The following is an 18752-nucleotide window of genomic DNA, read 5'->3' as shown; positions in this document are numbered from 1 at the left end:
ATTTGGATCTAGCGGTGTCTAAAGTTAGACTCTATTATTCCATTTTTTTTTCTAGTTACATGAGTCAATAAATATTTTGCTTCATCGAGTTGGTAGTAGGTTTCTGTCACTTGCAACCAAAAGAGTTTTAAATATTACAATCATTAATTCTCACATCAAATCTGTAAGGTAAGCCTATTTTACTGATGGAAAACAAACAAACAAAAATTGAGTCTTGGAACTTCATAAATATACCCAGAAAATTTAAGAAGAAAATTCAAAATTGTCACCCAAAACATCAATAGTATTTACTCATGGGTGCTGAAAATATAAATGACCTATTTTTTCTGTTTGTTTTTAGAATTTTCTGCATTTTCAAAATTTCTATAATGAATATGTATTAATTTTGTGTGAAATAATTGTTTAAAAATATATCATTATTTATTTGGGATATTACCATATAAATATTGTGTTAAAATTTTATTCTTTTAAAATTAGGTCATAAGAGTTTTTCAATGTCATTAAATTTTTCCAAAAATATCATTTTCAATGACTCCAAGTAATTTCTCACTTGCCATTATTTAAAGTTTCCTAATGTTGGGCATTTATCTTGCTAAAAATTGTTTTCACCATTATAAGTAGTGTTATAGTGAAAATACTGTATTACATAAATACTTCTTCATATCACAGATTAATTCCTTAGGTTAAATTCTGGAATTATTTTATGTTAAAAATTCTTTATACATATATATGGCTAAAATGTCCTGTATAAAAAGAATTCTGATTTAAACTTTCATTAGAATTGTGAGATAACTTTTTTTTCCGCATCCTCACCAATACTGGATATTATCACTGATTTTCATCTACCTCTTCCAGAAATTAAAATTAGCACTCTATTATTTTAAAATCTGCAGTTATTATTGACTATTATAGAAATTATTATTGCTGAGTTGTAATATTTTTGTTTCTCAACCACTTGTAAATCTCATTTTACAAAATGTCTATTAATGTTCTTTGCCTATTCTTCATTAGAATATTCATCTTTTTCTTATTTTATTACAAATATTAACTCCTTTCTCTTGACTGTTTATCACATGCCTGAAATTTTTTAGGTACAAATAATTTTTAACACAATCAAGTCAATTATTTGGTGTTTTTATTACTACTATGTTTAGAAAGTCTTTTTCCTACTGAAAAGCTGGCCAATAAATTTCCTAAATAACAATAATAAATTTCTTATTTGTACATTTCAACCTCACTGTTACTGCCATAACTCAAGCCTTCATCATCTTTCTATTCTTCCTTTTACTGTTAAATCTTCATAATGTCATCTATTGCAACAGCTTCTTATCTCCTAGTATACCTCCTGGTTCAATTCTAATTCATTTTTCTCAGGGAAATCAAAGTAATATTTTACATGTGTTATCTGACTGGATCTTTCTTCAGTTTAAAAATCCCCAATGATTTCCCACGTCCTTAGGGTAAACTAAAACTCTCAACAAGACTATGCAATGTGGCACTTGCCTAACTCTCTAGCCACTGATCTCATGACTCTTCCCTTTGGTTTCCATGTCTAGTCATACTGGACATCTTTCTGAAGTTGTGAAGTCCAGCCTTTACATGGACTGTTTACCTTGCCTATTGTGATCTTTTAACTGTTTTCCCTCCTACCCCAAGCTAACTAAAATTCTTTCAGTCTTTACTAAAGTACAGTTTCCTCTAGTATATACTCAATGATTCACTAAGTACATTTGTATTGTAATTGTAAACAATAGCTAACTTCTCTAACACTGTGTATGATCAGGCCACCCAACATGGCTGTTCTCTTGCTCTCTGTACATCCCCTACTCTACCAGGCCCTGCCTCACCTACACCCTACTTACCTGACTGACCTTCCCTCTTAATCATCGTGCCTAATCAGTAAATGTCTACATACTTGCCCCCAGCCCTAGCTAGTGATTGTTCTAATCTTTACATCAGAACCATCTCCACTATGACAGTTTATCACAGGGATGTGCCCCTCTGCTGGTTTCCCTGACATCAATTTCCTCTATAACTGGTAACCTCCTTCTCCATCCCCACCTTCCTATTCCTATCTATACATCTGCCCCACATGGAGTGTCGCTCCAGGAACTTGCTTCAGATGTGTAAGATTCCCCCGTCCATTAAATCATTGATGTCTCTGGGTTCTTTCTTCACTCTTGAGGCTGAGCAACTACAGGGCTTGCAGGCTTGTGGGGTGCAACCCAACAGACTGTAAGCTCCATGAGGGCAGCGATAATATGACTTCCTCAGCACTGTACTCTCAGTCCTATATGAAATTGATAAATACTATATATTAATTGATAAATACTATATATGATAAATACTATATATACTATATATACAAAATACTGTATTATTTTGCCAGTGCTACAGTATTTTAATGAGTATAACTTTATGTTTTAATATGTGATTGGATACATCGTCACATTTATTTTGTTTTTAAAATGTAGTTTTGTTACCCCCAAACTGGGTTTGCCTCCTGGTGAATATCAAGCCAAAAGACACAACCAAGCCAAAGATTGGGAGAAGGAAGGATTTATTACCTGCATCAAGTAAGACGAACATCAGGGATCTTTCCCAAAGCAGTGTCTCCCCAACAGCAAAACTGGGGAATTTTTTTTTTTTTTTTTGCGGTACGCGGGCCTCTCACTGTTGTGGTCTCTCCCGTTGCGGAGCACAGGCTCCGGACGTGCAGGCTCAGCGGCCATGGCTCACGGGCCCAGCCGCTCCGCGGCATGTGGGATCTTCCCGGACCAGGGCACGAACCCGTGTCTCCTGCATTGGCAGGCGGACTCTCAACCACTGCGCCACCAGGGAAGCCCTCAAATCTACTTTTGATCACTTTGCTTATTTAGAAAAATTGTTTTCTTCATATAGATCCTGCATATTTTTCTTAATTTCTAGAAATTTCATAATTTTGTTGCTATTACGAGATATTTCTCCCCTTGTATCTTATAATAAACTATTTTAGAGAAATTTTATATTTAAAGAATTTTATTGCAAAGATAATACAGTTCCCCTTTATCCCACAACCAGTTTCCTTTATTATTAACATCTTCCATTAGTGAGGTACATTTGTCACAATTAATGAACTGATACTAATACATTATCATTAACTAAAGCCCATACTTTATTCAGATTTCCTTCATTTTTACTTTTCTTTTTTTCTATTTCAGGATACCACATTGTATTCAGTATTGGTTATGATGGTTTCTCAAACTTTCCTTGGTTTTGATGACTTTGAAAATTTTGAGAATTTTTGGTCAGGTATTTTGTAGAATGTCCCTCCACTAAGCTTTGTTTAATGTTTTTCTCATCATTGGATTGGGGTAATGTGTTTTGGGGAGGAATACCACAGAGCAAAAGTGGCATTCTCATGACATCTTATCAAGGATATACACTATCAATATGACTCATTCCTATTGATGTTAACCTTGCTCACCGGGCTAGAGGTCACGTTAGTCAGGTTTCTCCACTATCAAGTTACTTTTTTTGGTCTCCCTTTCCATACTCTACTCTTGGGAAGAATCTCCCCTTATATTACTGAGAATTTTTTATATAAGTGAGGGTTGATTTTAGCATTTCTATACTATTTTAAATTATAAAGAGTAGACAGCCACCAAAACATTTACCAGTTACTAAATAATCAATGAGAAATTAGAGCGCTCCATAAACAATGCCCAAGGAAATCTTATGTTCTCAAACTCATTTTACAAAAATATACCTACTTTGTTGTGGCTTAGTAGTATTTCTATAATTAGTTTCTGGAGCTACTGAAATTGTGACCCCAATATTTTATGATTTTATAAAATAAGAACAGAAACTCAGGGCAAATGCCAGGTTATAAGTCCCATGGAAAACCACTCTGAATAAAATTTGATTTGTTTAGAAGTACTGATCTTGTATATGGCAAAGAGCAGCCTGTCCACTTCCATATCTATATTGTGGTAGATTACTTGACTCTCCACCATATATTTTAGTTACTATCTGTATTAGTTATCTATTGCTGCATAAGAAATTACCCACACAACTTAGTGGCTGGTGAGCATTTATTATCTCACAGTTTTTGTGGATTAGGAATGTGGACATGGCTTAACTGGGTCCTCTGCTTCAGTCTCAAACAAGGCTGCAAACAAGGCATCAGCCAGGGCTGCAGTCATCTCAAGATTCAGCTGAGGGAGAATTGGCTTCCAAGCTCACTCCTTGGTTGCTGGCAGCATTCAGTTCCTTGTAGGCTATTGGACTTACCCAGAAGACTTCAGTTTTGTTCTGACTGTTGACCAGAGGTCACCTTCAGTTCCTAGCCATATGAACTTCTCCAAAACGACAGCTTGCTTTCAGTGAGAGCAACCCAAGAAGGCAAGAGAAAGAATGAGGAAAAGCCAGCAAGAGCTAAAAAGATGGACATAACAGTCTTGTATAACTTAATTATGGAAGTGATACTCCAACACTTTTGTTGAATTCTATTTATTAGGTGACAGTCACTAAGTCTAGGCCACACGCACTGAGAAGGGGTGATACAACAGTGTGAATATCAGAAGGCAGAGACTGTTGGGAACTATATCAGAAGTTGCCTACTATATCATCTCAGTGGTGTTCCTCTATGGGAAGATTATCCCCATCTTGTTGAACAAAGGAATGACATGTGACTTGCTTTGGCTCATGAAATCGAGATAGAAATAACATACTTTATTATGTTTTAAAGCTTTTAAAATCCTGCTATGAAAACTGTTTCAGAGAGCTTGGGACTTCTGGAATGGTGGAGTGAGGAGCCTGGCAAATCCTCTCCCCAAAAAAGAAAACAACAACAACAACAACAAAGAAACCCTGAAAAAAAAAATCCCAACTATGAGAATCAACCAAAGGCATATAGCTAATCAAGAAACATCTACTCAAGAAAAACTACTGAACCTTGGGTAAGAACAGTAGGTATTTATGGCATTTTAGCCTGGGGCTACTCCTACACCTTCCTCAGGGCAGGCAGACCATGAAAATCATCAACTTTACTAGGAAGTAGACTACTTGAGTCTACTTGATTTGGACAGAGTGGAAAATTCCCACATCCAGGGCATTGTCAAAAACAATAGTGAACTTTGTGACAATCAGGAGGGACAATATCACAGGTATCCTTAAGTTGTGAATTAAGTTTAGGGCAACAATAGACTGGCAAACTAGTCAGAAATTTAATGGGGAGAAATTAAGAATGACGCAGATTTCCTCATACTAAACACAAAAGCTGACTTAAAATGAATTATAGACCTAAATACAAGAACCACAAACCATAAAATTTCTAGAAGGAAACATAATAGAGAATCTTCATGACCTTAGGTTAGGCAAAGAGTTCTTGGATGTGACACCAAAGCATAATTCATAAAAGAAAAAAATTTGATAAGTTGTATTTTGTAAAAATTAAAAATTTTTTGTGCTTCGAAAGACACTTTAAGAAAATGAAAAGACAAGCCAGAGACTGGGAGAAAATATCTTCCAATTATATATTTGAGAAAGATTTTATCCAGAATATATAAAGAGCTCTTGAAATTCAAAAAGAAGACAACTAAAAAAACTGGTGAAGGATTTGGATAGATACTTCACCAAAGATATGGTTAATAAGCACATGAAAAGATGCTTAACCATATTAGTCTTTTGAACTAGAATATTTAAATTAAAACTGCAATGAACTACCACTCCATACCCACTGAAATGGCTATAATAAAAAAGACAAATAATAATAAGTTTTGGCAAAGAAATGGAGAAAGTGGAACTCTCATATCTTGCTGGTAGGAATGTAAAATGGCTAGTCACGCTGTAAAAGTTTGGCAGTTTCTTAATAAGTTACACATAGATTTATCATACAACCCAGCAAACCTACTCCCAGGTATCTAACCAAGACAAATAAAAACATATGTCCACACAAATACTGTGTGTTGATGTACACAGCAGTTTTACATGTAATAGTAAAAAACCTGAAACAACACAAATTTCCATCAACTGGTGAATGGATTAAAAAAATGCAATATATCCACACAATGGAAAATCATTTAGTAATAAAAGGAAATAAACTGATACATGCTGCAACATAGATGAACCCCAAAAACATGGCAAGTGAAATAAGTCAGACACAGAAGATTACATATTATATCTTTCCATTTATATGGAATGTCCATAAAGGGAAAATTTTTAGGCAGAAAGCAGATTAATTTTTGTCTAGGGCCAGGAGTAGGAATGGGAATTCGCTGCACATGGGGATGGGAGATATTCTGGGGGTGATGAAAATGAAATGTTCTAAAGCTGGATTGCAGTGATCAGTTACACAATTCCATAAATTTGCTGAAAGTCATTGAATTGTACACTTAGAATTGGTAGACTTATGGCATGGAAATTATACCTCAATACAGACATTTTAAAAAAGGAAAACGTCTGTGTATGGGTCGAGTCTCTTTCTCTGTGTCAAGATGTCTAGTTATGTTCCAGATAAAGCTGTTTCAACAACCTGGGTCCCAAAATGAAGACACATGTGGAACAGACCTGAAGGCAAGCCATAACAGATGTGAACTAGAAAACAACCTTTGTTGTTGTGAGCCACTGAGATTTAGGCATCATCCTTTATCACAGCATAGCAGAGTCTGTCCTGACCGACACATTTATCTTTCTAAGAAATAAAATGTATTATGACATATTTACACTAAATTCTTTAATGAAGAATTTCCATTTAAGTAGTAAAATTATTACTAAATATGTTTCTGTAGTTTCATAACTTTATGGTTTTTAAAATTAAAAATACAAAACTTTGTTACAATTGAGTGCTTTATGCAACTCTAAATCATATGACAAAATTATTTATACATATTTGCATAATAGCACTTTAGTGATGGGAATATACCTTCACAAAGCTTATAGTCAGAAAAAAACTTGCTACCTGTATGTTTGTGTAATCTATTAAAATGGATTATAATTTTATTTTTATATTCAATGTCAGTTCATTTAAATAAACTAGATGATAGTCCTTTCCATCTAAACTTCAGTAACTATCACTTTTGACTTACCAGATAATTTTTTAAATGCATTTTAATTTGTAGTCATTTTTAATTTCTACCAGCAGGTGGAACCCTTTAGGTTTATTTTCTCACTTTAACACAGCAATATATGCCTTTCTGATTTCATTTTTAAGAATTTTTTTGATTTAATATTTATTTATAGAACAGAAGTTAATGATAGTAGGCAAGAATGATCATTCCACATTCCCCAAAAAGTCTCTACATTAATAGAATCCACATCAGCATATTCTACATTAAAAGAATCCACATCAGCATAAAGTTATAAGTTCACAGATATTTTGTCATAAAACACATGTCATGGGGTAAATGCTTAACATAGACTTTGTACTTCCAAGGGAGAAAAAGTATGTATGAGCTAAAATCCAAGAGGTTTTTATCCTCTAGATCAGGGGCTGGCAAACTTTCTGTAAAGGATAAATATTTTAGGCTTTGTGGGCCTTAAGGTCTCTGTCGAAACTAATCAAGCTTGCTATTGTAGCCCTCAAGCAGCCGTAGACAGTGAGCAAGGCTGTGTTCCAATAACATTTTATATACAATAAGTGGGCAGATTTGGTCTTCAGGCCAGCTGCTCTTACAGTCAAGCATCAGAATCACCTACAAGGCTCGTTAAAGCACAGATTGTTAGGCCTCATCTCTAGAGTTCCTGATTAGGCAGGTCTCTAGAGGGGCTCAGGAATCTGTATTTCTAACAAGTTTCCTGGTAACACTGGTGTTGCTAGTCTCAGAAACACAATTTACTCAGAAACCCCTACTAAAGGCTATATTTCATCATTTCTGCTCCCTTGTTTTTGTAACATTTAAAGAGAGCTAAAATAGACTTTTTCTTAACATGGGCACTGTAAGATTTCCTAGAGAGATCATTTGGCAAAGATCCCATCAGTTGGATGGTGGGAAGTAAGAGTGACTTATCTGGATCAGTTATCACCATCTGTTATAATGATGTGGTATTTTGTATTTGAGGATGTTTCTATAGAAAATACATCCTGCAGAGGATCACAGGCTGAAAATTTGCTGATATTAGTATGAGCAGGTGCCACTACTTAGAGGCAAACACTGCTTTAATCTTGACATATTCCTGTATTTTTAATGCACATTTTTACATAAAGTCATATTACACATTTAATTTTGTAATATGCTTTCTTAAGCTCAGTGATCAGAATAATTTCCCCTTTGTTAATAAAAACTATAAACATTTTTAATGGATGTATAATATTCCATTATATATATATATATATATATATATATAAATATATATATAACCATATTTTAGAACCATTCCCACTACCTCCATAACCATTCCCTCTACCCCCACTCACAATGACTTGGCATTTTACAAGTTCCATGGATCTTGAACTCAACAGTGGGAGAACAGGGGTATAATCCCAAAGTGATTGTGTTTCCAACACTCAGGAGAATGAGGTCTCAAAGTTGAAATAAAATTCAGTTGAGAAATAAGAGATGAAAGTTATATTTACTGCAAGCTGGCTGTGTGGACTAAGACTCAAACCCAAACTCCTGTCATTTTCTGATACTCCACTACCAGATATGGCAGCAATCAGTACAGCCTCTTCTCTGTATGAAAAGAATATTCAGAATTGATGACAGACAAAATTGAGGTTAAAAACATGTCTACACTGTATGAATGTTTTCCAATAACTGGCTTATTGGTGAAAATAATATTGCACCATGTGTTCAGTTGAGTTGATGGTTAAAGAAAGCCCAAATAGTTCATCCACAAGCTCTCTGTAATCATATCCTTGACAGCTTGACCAAATTTATATAGAAAAACAGCAGCAGACCCAAGTTTCTGTATTTATATTTCTTGCTTGAACTTCATGATGAAAAACATGAAACCGTTCTGAGTTATTTTAAAATTAAACACATTCATCCTTGGAATTGGAAAATGCTAATGATTTCCTATGCCCATATGCTGAATAAAATTAAAAGTAAACAGAGCTAGCATATTTTGGGAATTGCTACTATAGTCATCAAACCAATTAAAAACTCATTTCAAGGTGGATATTATAGCAGTATTTGTTGTTATTTATATGTCTGGAGACACTTATGTAGTGGTATATTATCCTACATGTATTAACAATATAAAAAGAACCAAGAAATCTTATCCATTTCATAAATGCCAAAATTGGTTCTTAAAGCCTAAAATTTTCAGAATTAACACCATAAGGAAGAAGTCCTTTCTGCGTTATCATAAGTTTAACATTTTCAAATAAAATTAGATGTATGGTCATAAAAGTATAATACATTAAGAATAATAATGTTTTACTGTCTGACTCATACCTATATTAGTCTTCGTTTACTTGACCACATTGCCATAGCATAGTCATAAATTAAAAGGCTTTTAAAGAATTAATAGTAGTTTGTCCTAGACTATAGCACAGTTTACTATTTCTAACATATTTACCAATTTAGAAAGAGAAAAAATTAAATGCTGTTGTTACAACCTTATCTTTATTATGCTGAATATTATCCTAAAAGATTTTATAGAATAAGACTCTTTCCAGAAAGCTCCTTGGCCAGTTAAGATTTTCCCATAGTCAATAACTGTTCTTATATATATAAGAATTTTGTCTTTTCAACCACAGGAGAAACATATAGAGACAGAGAAAATGGTGTACACTGTTCTTTATACCTTTAAGCGTTACACACTTCTTTAGTTTTGAGCCATACCTTATGCCTGGGAAAATCTCATTCTACATTTTACAAATCTTTACACGTATTCCCCCTTTTCCTTGAAAACATGTTACACAGAGTACCAAAAGAAAGTATTATTTAAATAAAATCAAGGTAAAATTATTAAGTAGCATGTGGGAGGCAAATTGCAATATTGGCTGTCATGCTTACAAATGCCCCACGCATGCTAATGGTGGTCACTCTTGCCCTGAGCCATAAGGAGTAAAGGCTATGAAAAGCTTCTTTGTAGTTTCAACCATCTCTAGGATACTCTAACAGCTACACTGACATTCCCACCTCATAAAGCCAAGATCCTTCCCCAGAGGAAGTCTAGCTCTTGGATACTGGGTTTTGGCCCAAGTCATACCTGAAACTCCATGTGCACTTCCTGATCCTGTCAAATATCTATGTTGTCCTGCATTTTCTACAGCTCCCCATGAGTGTTGCTTACATTAAGGAAAGGTATGAGAAAGTCTTAGCTACTAATAGATTTGCCCTTCCAATAGATGGCTGGGACTCCTTTCCCTGCCAGGTTTAAAACAATTACATTGAATTTACCAGCCATACTCAGAGCCTAGAGCACCAAGGATTAAGATTTTTGTATACGTAGTTACACAGGGAGATACATTTTTCCTTATTGGAGTTTGTTTGATCAATCTTTTGACTTGTTTGCGGTCTCTATGTCTTGGGTTTTAAAGGAAACACCTCTTTGCTGGAGGGAAGTCTGTGGCACTTTGAGCGCCGGTCATGCTCACAACCCCATTCTGGTTAAAGCTACCACATCTACAGACATATTTTGAAGAAATCTGCCTGTGTCCGCTCTCACTATGTGAAAAAAAACTTCTAAATCTCAGTGGCATTTACTTAGCTCATTCATCAGTGATTTGACTAGAGTAACCCAGCTGGGGCACTTATGATCTGCATGTCTCTCTTTCTTTTCCTGGGTCCAGCAAGCTGGCGAGGCCTAGTCTTCCTGTGGTAATGGCAGAAGTGCACAAAGATTAAAAAAAAAAGCAAGTCCTCTTGACCTAGGCTGACCACTGACATACTTCCACTTCTGCCCCAATCTACTGGCTAAAATAATTCACATGGAGTTGTAAGAAACTGTACTTCCTAACTCTTTCTCTTTGCTAGGGATTTTCCCTTTTATTCCCCTCTTAGTTCATGTTAGGATGGCAATATAGTCAGCATATGCTTATCTCTACTTTGAGATCACATCTCTGCATAAAGACCCACTCAGTTAGTAGGGAGATTAAAAAAAAAAAAAAAAAAAGCTCCTGGCTTCACCTCCACAGCTAGAAAATTAGTCCTTAATCTGACTAATTAAATGCTATAAGTGTTTTTGGGCTCACAGTCAAATTTTTTAAAGTTATGTTAAAAATTTCTCCCAGTTACTATGAGTTTTGTAGCTATTATTCAGGTAGTACAACACTTTTATATTAGAATCCCTCCCTCCCTAGTCTCTACAACTAGATTCTTGCTCACCATTCAGGACACAGTTCAAATCCCCCTTTGCCATGAAGTTTCACTAGGCTGACAATTCCATATTAAGTACTCCCTTCTTTGATTTCCCAGAGCAATTATTACCAATATGCTTACTGCTGTTTTCATGTTGGTTATGGTACCCCCTGCCACACACTTACAAAGCCTGGTGGAAGAGGTACCCCAAGGGAGCAGTGTCCTTCATCACAGACCACTCTTCCTCTCCCCAACCCCAACAAACAGTCTATCTACCCACTGGCCATTGCTGGGCAAGAAAAGCTCAGCAAAATTAGTTAAGTCGAACAGATTCTCTCTCAGGAATTTGAATTTGAACTCTAGAAGAGAGGACAGCAGAGAGGAAGACAGAGAAAAAAAATATACCTAGCAAGTAGTCATATCACACTAATGGAAGAGCATTTGTGCAGGGGTCCTACTAGCTGCCTCGAATCCAGAAAGTTTCTAGCATTTCACCTTCCTATATTGCCATGGCATGGATTTTTATCCTGGAGCTCCATGAGATGTCACCTCTCTTTTTATCACATAAATTCTAATGAAAACCCCCAGGGAGTCTTTTTTGACTGGACATGAAAATAACTGACTAAAACACTATCCATTTATTATATGCTGTCTTGCGTCTTTCATTGCAAGCTGCATGTGTGCCTTTCTAGTTACTGAGACCATCAGCTCTTTGAAGGTAGAGGTATTATGTATCTTCCCCAAGGAGCTGGCACAGTGTTCACACACTGACATCCTCAGGGAGAACATATTAAATTGGAGTGACATCTAATCCCGATATTCTTTCTAAAACTAATTTTTAAATTATCCCAAATATATTTGTTATTTTCAATAATGCAAATATATCCCAAATATATTTGCTATTTTCAATAATGACAGCTGAATTCTTTCTTTCAGATATGGGGTGTCCTATACGACTTCTTCCAGATAGCAGAAAGAACAGTTTATCTAATCTATTGTTTTCTCCTGCATTTAATTTACCACCACTAGAAATGAAGAATCAACCAGCAACTTTCTTAAACCACTGCTGTGTATTCACAGCACTGAATGTCTGCTGGAAAAACTTTTCATTTCTCAGTTCTCTGCACAAATAAAAATCATACCTGAAGGTGAAAAAATAACTATGGAGAGGCAGAGTGACAAATGAAGGTGGGCCAGAAAATATCAGCTATGTATATTGTCAGCTGTTTGAATGCCTCACCACTAACCACACCCACCTTGGGGCATAGAAGCAGGGGAGGTGGGGATATTATCTCTCAGGCTTCAGCTCCACACTGCATTCTGACAGCACGCTAGAGGCTCATTATATATAAGTATACAGAGTAACTCTACAAGGCTGAAGTTTTTCTCAAGTCTGTGATGTTTTGACATTTCAAAGTATTAATCTTTAATAGAAAAGATAAATCAAAGACAGGGTACCTTGGAAGTATTTTACTTAGCAATATTCTTAAATTACATCTCATAACTTTGGTCCTTCCTTGGAAGTCTATACTTGAATCTGAAACTTTTACAAAATTTTAAAGCTTCAACTTTAACTTTAAAGGTACCAATAAAGATGCAAGAAAGGCAATAATCTATTTTTTAAAATGTATGCAGGATCAAATTAGTTGTACTATATTTTTCTAATTAAGAAAAAATTGCATAAATATTCTTCCTAATACCAAAGACTATTGTGTGTCCTTTCATTAGAATTAAGTTCCTGTATCAGCCACCACTGCATTTCTTTGAAAGCCATGCTAATTCTCACGTTTTATGAAAGGATACGGAGAAACTGTCTTTTTCTACCAATTTCTCCTAAAACATGATTTACTTTCTTGCAGCTTTCATTTCCAGAAAAACAAATATTGCTTCCTTCTATGCAAGAAGTGCTGTAAATCTCAATTTTTTCCACTCATTGGAAAATATTATCTAATCTTTTCATACTCTAAATAAAAATTCAGCTGTTAGTGTTCAAATCTAAAATATAATTTTTCTAGTCTGTGTGTCCATGGTAGTAGACAAGATTAATCTCCATGCAGAATATAAAATAGAGCAATTGGAGATGTGATCTAAAAAGTATAGTACAAATAGTACAAAAGTATATTTTAGTATAGTACCTAGAGCTCCCCAAACTCCTCTCTGCCATATGGAGACCCACTCATTCTCTACTTTTAATCCAGTGGGGCCTACATAAACCTGAGGCTTGTGTCAGTCAATGGAACGCTCCCCCAGGACTTTACAGAAATAAGCATTCCGTGGTTTTGGTTATTAACCTTTTCCAGTATCCATCTTACCTGCCACCCATTATGTAACAGGTGTTTGAGTTAGACTGATACAACTCCAGAAGTGGATCCTGATTAATATAAGCCAATCAATAGAGTTTCTAAATCTCTTGCTCTAGATACTGGTTCCAGAATGGGCGATGACTTTAGTTGGTCCTCACAGAATGAAATTCAGAACTTCTGTCCAATAATTTAGGGAAAAACTCTGATGATGTGGCATCTGTAAGGCCTAGGACCACTATAACTACAGCTAATACACAAAGATGGGCTAAGAGAATCCCAGAGAGTTTGATCAAACCACATCCAAAACTGTACTACATCTGGACTTCTATTATGTGGGCCAGTACATTTATTATATAAACCAGTTTGTGCTGAAGATCATGTATGCCTGAAGTTCTCATTACCATCTTTGCCATTACATAGAGATAGTCCACCTGAGAATAAAGCCAAAGTGAAGAAAAAAATCCAGGAAAGAACAGGAGAGACTGTTTTCTGGTAATAGCAATGAGGTACTATCTTCACATGGAAGCTAATATAGTATAATTTATCATTTAAAATAATTTGAGTTGGGTTTCTTCTACTTGCAAATGTAGAGTCCTGACTAATTCAGTAGTATTTGTTTTGCACAATTTAGTGTCTCCAAGACTGGATTATTCCTCCATTGAAAAGGCCATTATAAGAACCAGATTTGGAAACAAAACAGAAATAATGCAAATATCATGATCTTTAAGAACTTAGTTGAATATAATATGACCATTGGTCAGAAAATCTTAATTTATTATTCAGGCAAAAGAACCAATTTGCTACTTTAAAGGACAGTACTGACTAAAATTTACCAAAAAAGTTCAAAAATGGTTTAGATAATTTCATCACCCTCTCAATAGCTGGTTAGATGCCCATTCTACATGCCCCCATTGGAGGATTATTAACTATTTTATACTCCAGTTTCCAAAGGAGGTTTAAGGCTTCCTCTCCTTCCAACACCATCATGAATAAAGAAAGATTATGTGGATCAAGGCCAAGAGCACTGGTGGGCTCCAGTGCTAAGGGCTAAAACTTCCAATATGACACAAGAGGTTTGACATCCCTATGGTTTCATTCTTTTCTCTGCAGTTACTGTTTTGGAAATATCTCTTTGGGTGTTGTTTTTTATCCTTTTCTGCATCTGTTATTGTTAGAGAGGTTTTGGCCCCTTCTTTCCAAGACTTTCTCCACCCCCATCACCCTTAGGCTCTGACAACTGGGCAGAGCACTGGGGGGAATCAGACAAGCAGGTCATAAGTTTGATGGTTAACATAGAGATTGAAAAATAGGATAGCTGTATTAGATGATATTTCAACCAGTCTACCAAAAAAAGAAAAATCTCAAGAGTCAATTCTATCCCACAATAAAGGATACCTCAACTGTAACATAGATGTCAATCATAGTAAACTATTTGACACTCCTTGAATTCACTATGCTTTTAACCTTGCTAAGCCTCAATTCTTCATCTGTATTACTGGAGATAATAACTGTACTTAACTCATAAAACTATTAGAAAAATCAACTGAACATACAGTTCCTAGGTTTATAGTATTCAATAAATGTTAGGTATTAAAATGTACCTCCACCATGGCCCTTATTAGATTGTAACAGAATTAACATGTTTCTTTTAGTAGACTGTGTGATTAGTTATGAGTAGGGACCATGACTAATTTGTATTTATGTGTTCAATATTTAGCAAAATTAGGAAGTTCACAATAAACATATGTTCAGTACATAAAGAACTGAATGTTTAGAGTTCAAACTTCTATTAGCCTTCGGGGAGAATGAGAAAAAGACTTTTCCTACAATATTTAAGCCATATATAAATCATATTTAAATCATCATATATAAATGCAAATAACAATGCATAATGCAATAATTTTCAAGGTTTATGCTTTGCATTCCTACCAAATTCAAATTTTATATTATCTCTAAATTTGAAGTGTAGGTAATATTGACAACAAGGAAAGCAAGCACTGATCCAGTATGTATAGATTAAAGTAAATCAAGGTGTTCAAAATGAGAATCAGGCAATAGGTCTAAATGGCTTTCCTTCCCTTTCCCTTGGTCTTCTGCTCCTCTAGGAAGGTACTCAAATTTACTTCAGACATATGTACCACTTCTCTTACACTGCTGATAATGGGAAGCACTAAAATGCCTGAGGAGTGACAGGAAATAAAAGAGCTAGCAAGGGCTGTGATTATATGCTCCTAGACCTTTTGTTTATAAGGAACCACTCTTTTGCTTGTCCCACAAATCTAAATCATCCCAATTTCCGGAAAATATAACCACCTATTCCAAGTGTTTAGTTCTTATATGCTTTCAACAGTACTAGCCTTTCAGTCAAACCCTTGAACATTTTTAAATCTCCTGTTCCAAAGCCAGCCTTCTGCCCCATAGTGAGCTTATCAGTACTGGCCATAATGACAGATGTGTATGGATCCAAAGAAAAATTTTCATTCAAAATGACAGCACTGCAGTCTCACAATTTTGAACATTATTTGCAAAGTGTATAGCCTATGAAGGCTTGAAGGAAATGATAAGATTACAAGGCAAGGAAAACATTTTTCATGATGACTTGTTAAAAAACTGGGGAAAAAAAGCCTTACATTTTTTGGCGTTTATGATCTCTAAATAGGCCAAGAAAATCAAGTTAACATAATATACTTGTATATTCTTGAACAACCAAATTTATTGTATATCTTTAAAAGGCGCTGAAAATAGGCATTTTTTTTTTCAAAATACCAGTTCAGTCTTCAAACTTAAAAGTTTATTGTCATTTCCCTCTGTGGCTTCTGTCCTTTCCAATGATTTTTATGAGGACAGTTGTTTAAATTTTAATCTCAGAAAGGCATCCTGTTTTGAAACTTAAAATGTCCTTGGCATTTAGAATATCATTTAGGTGCATTTCATAAACCTGGAAACATTAAACTTCTAAGACGCTGAAGAAACACTGGAGTTTCTAAAAGAGGTTTTAAACAAATCTTCTCTGGAGATTTAATACACGGCATATTAATTTTCTGCACAAATAGTTTAGGGATGCATGATTTGTAAAAAATAAACCAATCTCTCAAATTTCTCTTATATTTTCTCTAGCAGGTGATGAGGGTTAGTATTTCTGTACCTAGAGGCATAATCCACTTTTGGAAGGGTTCACAAAGCTGGAGACCTCTGTCATAATGTAAAAATCATATTCTTCAAGAAAAAAACAGGTCACCAAACGTCTTTTTGTTTCTTTCTGCCAATTACAAATAGACAAAAAGTAAAATAACTCTCTATTAGAGAATAGGCTTACTGGATTTGTGGAAGGAGACGAAGAAGAAACTTTGGTGCAGTTTGGTCTTTCTTCTGACTCTAGCTTCCTGGCTGTGATTCTTGATTAGATGCCATTGCATTTTCCATTGCCCTGTGAGAGATATGTAATTGATCTCTGATAAAGTGAGCTATTTCCAAACTGATGCCTGTTGCATAATTTCAAAATATTTTAAAAGAACAGGTTTTAAACCTGTTCTCTAAAAAACAATTAGCAATGTAGAAACCCTACTTGCCATCTCTACCTAATCCACCCTAACCCTCTGAAGGTCTACACATTAGGAAACAGTCCTGAAATTCTTGAGCTATAGAAATTCACCAGTTTAATCCTCAGGTTATGGAATTCTATAAAAGAAAGATCTGCTTAAGGACTGTTGTTAAGACCTAGGGAATTATGTTTAGAATATTAAATTCAATTTTAAAAATTAAGAGCCCTATATTCCTTGGGCTTATTTGAGAGTACAGTGATGAAAGTGGCAAGAAGCTTTCTGTGGTAGGATGAATAATCGTCCCCTCTGCCCCCAGAGGTGTCCATATTTTAAACCTCAGAACCTGTGAATGTGTTACATAGCAAAAGAGACTTTGTAGATGTGATTAAGGCTCTTGAGATGCGGAGATTATTCTGGATTATCCAGGTAGCTCAGTGTAATCACAAGGATGCTCATAAGAGGGAGGCAAGGAATGACAGTTAGAAAAAGAAGATGTTAGACAGAATTAGGGAGAGAGCAATTAGAAAATGCTATGCTACTGACTCTGAAGATGGAGGATGGGGCCACAAGCTAAGGAATGCAGTGGCTTCCAGAAACTAGAAATGGTCCTGCAACACCTTGATTTTAACCCACTGAGATTGATTTTGATCTTTTGATGTCCAAACCTGTAAGATAACAAATTTGTGTTGTTTTAAGCCACTAAGTTTGTGATAATTTGTTACAACACACCAGGAAATTAATACATCTCTAGTAGCTTTCCAATATAAACCACATCTGTGGACATTCTTTAACACTAAAAGTGGTCCTCATGTTAAAATTGAGGCATTCACTGAACCACAGAGCCCCAGAAAGGGAGAACCTTGTTGGGTAAATTTCATTTAAATGATTGCTCTTTGGTATCATCATAAATTTTTCCTTAGCCAAAATGTGATTTAACCAGTGACAGAATCTGGAGCAGACCTTAGGACAATGAGTGAAATAATTCCATTCTTACTTGAGAATTAGGACACAAAGTCTGTAGGAAAGGGCTTGTTATGGCTCAGCATATGGCTGAAGCAAGAAATCCTTCTGATGCCACCACCTTTCCAAGAGAAAACTCCCTTTCTCTCTCTCTGAAAGAGCCCTACAATAAAATCACTATAAGATTTGAATCCCACGCTTGTGACACTGACACAGGGAAAGGGGTTTCCACACTATAGAAATCAGAGAGGAACCAGCTGTAGTGACATATGTATCAGACGCTAAAACACTATCTACCATAAACAGAGACCTATCAATTTTCAAAGCAACACTGGATCGAAGCAACAGCATCAATAAAAACCCTCCCTAGTGAATAAATCACATATTCTGGTCATGATGCAATGAGTAAAAATGATCCCTTGGACTTAGTAAGCAACTCTGAAAATCTCAGACTTATCATTAGGATATTCTGAGTTTAGATGAAAGTCATACTTTCTCTATTTGACAATGGTTAGGAACATTTGAGTATTAAAAGACTTGTGGCCTGGGTTTGTATACTCAGCTTGGTGAAGTGATTTATATTAATTCACAGGAATTCTAGTTAAAATGGAGTGCTCATATTAGATTAATCCTGTGTCAGAAACAATGATAAAACTCAAATAAAATATAAATATTTAAAACATTTATTTGAAGACGGCTGATACAGACAGGGTTTAAGG

The 18752-nt window shown here is 35.3% G+C and overlaps 1 long non-coding RNA gene across 4 annotated transcripts in view; it reads right to left on the bottom strand.

Moving 5' to 3' along the window:
- LOC113619817 (uncharacterized) overlaps positions 1-18752 on the bottom strand; it is a 198060-nt gene that overhangs the window by 174240 nt on the left and 5068 nt on the right. For all 4 annotated transcript variants that reach the window (XR_003432545.1, XR_003432548.1, XR_003432544.1 and 1 more), the window contains one exon: positions 16848-16958. This is a non-coding gene — a long non-coding RNA (uncharacterized LOC113619817). The remainder of the gene's footprint in view (positions 1-16847; positions 16959-18752) is intronic.

This window comes from Aethalodelphis obliquidens, unplaced genomic scaffold (assembly GCF_003676395.1).
Source record: "Aethalodelphis obliquidens isolate GAN/ISIS:26980383/991018 unplaced genomic scaffold, ASM367639v1 scaffold1, whole genome shotgun sequence".
Taxonomy (NCBI): Eukaryota; Metazoa; Chordata; class Mammalia; order Artiodactyla; family Delphinidae; genus Aethalodelphis; species Aethalodelphis obliquidens.
This window is presented reverse-complemented; position numbering and strand designations above follow the sequence as displayed.